The 5000-nt window shown below is 52.6% G+C and overlaps 1 non-coding gene across 1 annotated transcript in view; it reads right to left on the reverse strand.

The window, feature by feature from the left end:
• The window catches only part of LOC126449141 (small subunit ribosomal RNA), a 1909-nt gene extending 341 nt beyond the window's left edge, over nt 1-1568 (reverse strand). The window contains exon 1 of the ribosomal RNA XR_007584363.1: nt 1-1568. This exon is cut by the window's left edge and continues 341 nt beyond it. This is a non-coding gene — a ribosomal RNA (small subunit ribosomal RNA).
• Nucleotides 1569-5000: the final 3432 nt, after the last annotated feature.

Here is a 5000-nt window from a genome sequence, read left to right on the forward strand (position 1 = left end):
GTGCGGCCCAGAACATCTAAGGGCATCACAGACCTGTTATTGCTCAATCTCGTGCGGCTAGAAGCCGCCTGTCCCTCTAAGAAGAAAAGTAATCGCTGACAGCACGAAGGATGTCACGCGACTAGTTAGCAGGCTAGAGTCTCGTTCGTTATCGGAATTAACCAGACAAATCGCTCCACCAACTAAGAACGGCCATGCACCACCACCCACCGAATCAAGAAAGAGCTATCAATCTGTCAATCCTTCCCGTGTCCGGGCCTGGTGAGGTTTCCCGTGTTGAGTCAAATTAAGCCGCAGGCTCCACTCCTGGTGGTGCCCTTCCGTCAATTCCTTTAAGTTTCAGCTTTGCAACCATACTTCCCCCGGAACCCAAAAGCTTTGGTTTCCCGGAGGCTGCCCGCCGAGTCATCGGAGGAACTGCGGCGGATCGCTGGCTGGCATCGTTTATGGTTAGAACTAGGGCGGTATCTGATCGCCTTCGAACCTCTAACTTTCGTTCTTGATTAATGAAAACATACTTGGCAAATGCTTTCGCTTCTGTTCGTCTTGCGACGATCCAAGAATTTCACCTCTAACGTCGCAATACGAATGCCCCCGCCTGTCCCTATTAATCATTACCTCGGGTTCCGAAAACCAACAAAATAGAACCGAGGTCCTATTCCATTATTCCATGCACACAGTATTCAGGCGGGCTTGCCTGCTTTAAGCACTCTAATTTGTTCAAAGTAAACGTGCCGGCCCACCGAGACACTCACTCAAGAGCACCCTGGTAGGATTGCAACGGGGTCCGCCTCGGGACGCACGAGCACGCACGAGGCGCGTCGCACGCCTTCAGCTCGCCCCACCGGCAGGACGTCCCACGATACATGCCAGTTAAACACCGACGGGCGGTGAACCAACAGCGTGGGACACAAATCCAACTACGAGCTTTTTAACCGCAACAACTTTAATATACGCTATTGGAGCTGGAATTACCGCGGCTGCTGGCACCAGACTTGCCCTCCAATAGATACTCGTTAAAGGATTTAAAGTGTACTCATTCCGATTACGGGGCCTCGGATGAGTCCCGTATCGTTATTTTTCGTCACTACCTCCCCGTGCCGGGAGTGGGTAATTTGCGCGCCTGCTGCCTTCCTTGGATGTGGTAGCCGTTTCTCAGGCTCCCTCTCCGGAATCGAACCCTGATTCCCCGTTACCCGTTACAACCATGGTAGGCGCAGAACCTACCATCGACAGTTGATAAGGCAGACATTTGAAAGATGCGTCGCCGGTACGAGGACCGTGCGATCAGCCCAAAGTTATTCAGAGTCACCAAGGCAAACGGACCGGACGAGCCGACCGATTGGTTTTGACTAATAAAAGCGTCCCTTCCATCTCTGGTCGGGACTCTGTTTGCATGTATTAGCTCTAGAATTACCACAGTTATCCAAGTAACGTGGGTACGATCTAAGGAACCATAACTGATTTAATGAGCCATTCGCGGTTTCACCTTAATGCGGCTTGTACTGAGACATGCATGGCTTAATCTTTGAGACAAGCATATGACTACTGGCAGGATCAACCAGGGAGCTGCGTCAACTAGAGCTGAGCAGCCGGCCGCCCGGAGTGTGTCCCGGGGGGCCCGCGCGAACACGCAAGCGTCCGCTCAATTATTCTGCAAACAGGAGGAGGCTGAGCTCCCCTGCACCATACACCTCGAAACCCTCTCAGGTCCCGGCGGCGCGCAGCGCCGTCCTAAGTACTTGGTCGGGTTCGAGAGAGGCGCAATCGCCCGGAGTTTGGCGAGTAGACGCTTTAGGTGCGACCACCCGTGCTCCCAACTGAGCTTGCCGCTGCCGACAGAGGCCCGGGAGCGTGCTGTCGTGGCATTGCCGGCGGGAGACAACACGCGCCACCTACGGTGACCGGCAGCTCCAACGCCAGCGCCACAGAAGGACAAAAGCCCCACTTGGGTGCCGAAGCGAACTCTCCCAGCACAGCGCACGCGCCAACACGTCCGCACAGCTGCGATACAAACCACCTGCGAGAACCGCAGAGGCGACCGAGCAGCAGACGGCGTCGCGGCGCCGAGCGCCGGGCGGCGGCGCATCCTCAGCGCACACAGTCCTCAATCGGACCAGCACACTGCAGATGTCCACCGCGCTTCGCACCGGGCCCGCGAGGACCTACTTTGGCCGCACGGCGCCGCGTGCAGGGTGCGCCGGCGCGCAGCTGCGCCGCCTGCCGCCTCCGTCGGCCGGCGCGCCTGCCAGTGGCCGCCCCCACCAGCCGGCTGTAGCGCGTGCGCCCACGCACCGCGCGGCCAGCACGGCCGGGAGGCCCCCCCTCACCGGCCGGGGCCGGTCCCACCCAGCCACCGCCGCGTATCGCTTCACACCCACATGCCATTCACGTTCGTGGGCATGGTGGGTATCGCTGAAACAACCGGTTGGTAGCTCAACCGATCGTCGCCATCACTGATTCACCTCTAGCGAGAACAACCGCACCACAACGGTTTACCAGTTGTTCATTTGCGTAACGTCACCAGCAAACGTAGGCGTCCATCGCCATTTGCAAATTCAACGATTGTTGCATGCCTGTGTCAGGTGTCACGACACACTATGTCTGCCCACATACACGCAACAACATGTGCACGCTTCGCAAACACGTGGAAGGTGGCCCCCGTACGTATGCGATGTCCATTGCGCGAACGACTGTCAACCGGCCTCTGTCGCATGTCGCAGATGTGGAACGCAGTGCACCATGCTATCACGGTGTGTGAGAAGAGACGACAACGTCTGACAACACGCGCCACTACATCAACAGACGGCTCATGCTGATCGCCATCCAGGGCATACCACACTGCAATCCAGCTCTTATAGGGAGACGACACGTAGCTGCGTGCACAACATTTGGACCGCATGGTTCGCCGTTGTTGGCGCAGTCGTTGTACGGTCACATGTACCACGATGTATCATTCAGTACATGAGGACCAATGTGCAGTACAGTGTGTGATTTGGACGTACAATATCAGCGGACAGTTGACACAGGCCATACCACAGCGTAGGCTAAGTGCTTCGCCATGCGAATGCCAATGAACAACTGCGAATGCCAATGAACAACTGCAAAGGGCATTGAGCATGTACGTCCTGCTGCCATCCACATTACAGTGTATAGCTGCAAGGTGTTTAACATGAAGCGATACACTGGGGACCGGGCAGTGCGAGTAGCAAACTATATTGCGGGGGTTGCAGTTAGGCAACACTACACTAATTTAACGCGTCGTATGACAATTACAGAGCAGGTTAAGGCCCAACGTGTGTTGGGTTAAGGCCCAACGTGTGTTGGGTTAAGGCCCAACGTGTGTTGGGTTAAGGCCCAACGTGTGTTGGGTTAAGGCCCAACGTGTGTTGGGTTAAGGCCCAACGTGTGTTGGGTTAAGGCCCAACGTGTGTTGGGTTAAGGCCCAACGTGTGTTGGGTTAAGGCCCAACGTGTGTTGGGTTAAGGCCCAACGTGTGTTGGGTTAAGGCCCAACGTGTGTTGGGTTAAGGCCCAACGTGTGTTGGGTTAAGGCCCAACGTGTGTTGGGTTAAGGCCCAACGTGTGTTGGGTTACAGCGCAATATGGGTTACGTTAAGGGGCAATATAGGTTAGGTTAAGGTACGATATAGGTTAGGTTAAGATACGATATAGGTTAGGTTAAGATACGATATAGGTTAGGTTAAGATACGATATAGGTTAGGTTAAGATACGATATAGGTTAGGTTAAGATACGATATAGGTTAGGTTAAGATACGATATAGGTTAGGTTACGGCGCAACATAGGTTAGGTTACGGCGCAACATAGGTTAGGTTACGGCGCAACATAGGTTAGGTTACGGCGCAACATAGGTTAGGTTACGGCGCAACATAGGTTAGGTTACGGCGCAACATAGGTTAGGTTACGGCGCAACATAGGTTAGGTTACGGCGCAACATAGGTTAGGTTACGGCGCAACATAGGTTAGGTTACGGCGCAACATAGGTTAGGTTACGGCGCAACATAGGTTAGGTTACGGCGCAACATAGGTTAGGTTACGGCGCAACATAGGTTAGGTTACGGCGCAACATAGGTTAGGTTACGGCGCAACATAGGTTAGGTTACGGCGCAACATAGGTTAGGTTACGGCGCAACATAGGTTAGGTTACGGCGCAACATAGGTTAGGTTACGGCGCAACATAGGTTAGGTTACGGCGCAACATAGGTTAGGTTACGGCGCAACATAGGTTAGGTTAAGGCGCAACATAGGTTAGGTTAAGGCGCAACATAGGTTAGGTTACGGCGCAACATAGGTTAGGTTACGGCGCAACATAGGTTAGGTTACGGCGCAACATAGGTTAGGTTAAGGCGCAACATAGGTTAGGTTAAGGCGCAACATAGGTTAGGTTAAGGCGCAACATAGGTTAGGTTAAGGCGCAACATAGGTTAGGTTAAGGCGCAACATAGGTTAGGTTAAGGCGCAATGTAGGTTAGGTTAAGGCGCAATGTAGGTTAGGTTAAGGCGCAATGTAGGTTAGGTTAAGGCGCAATATAGGTTAGGTTAAGGCGCAATATAGGTTAGGTTAAGGCGCAATATAGGTTAGGTTAAGGCGCAATATAGGTTAGGTTAAGGCGCAATATAGGTTAGGTTAAGGCGCAATGTAGGTTAGGTTAAGGCGCAATATAGGTTAGGTTAAGGCGCAATATAGGTTAGGTTAAGGCGCAATATAGGTTAGGTTAAGGCGCAATATAGGTTAGGTTAAGGCGCAATATAGGTTAGGTTAAGGCGCAATATAGGTTAGGTTAAGGCGCAATATAGGTTAGGTTAAGGCGCAATATAGGTTAGGTTAAGGTGCAATATAGGTTAGGTTAAGGTGCAATATAGGTTAGGTTAAGTTACAATAGAGGTTAGGTTAAGGCGCAATATAGGTTAGGTTAAGGTACAATATAGGTTAGGTTAAGGTACCGTATAGGTTAGGTTAAGGTACCGTATAGGTTAGG

The sequence above is a fragment of the Schistocerca serialis genome, unplaced genomic scaffold (assembly GCF_023864345.2).
Source record: "Schistocerca serialis cubense isolate TAMUIC-IGC-003099 unplaced genomic scaffold, iqSchSeri2.2 HiC_scaffold_659, whole genome shotgun sequence".
NCBI lineage: Eukaryota > Metazoa > Arthropoda > Insecta > Orthoptera > Acrididae > Schistocerca > Schistocerca serialis.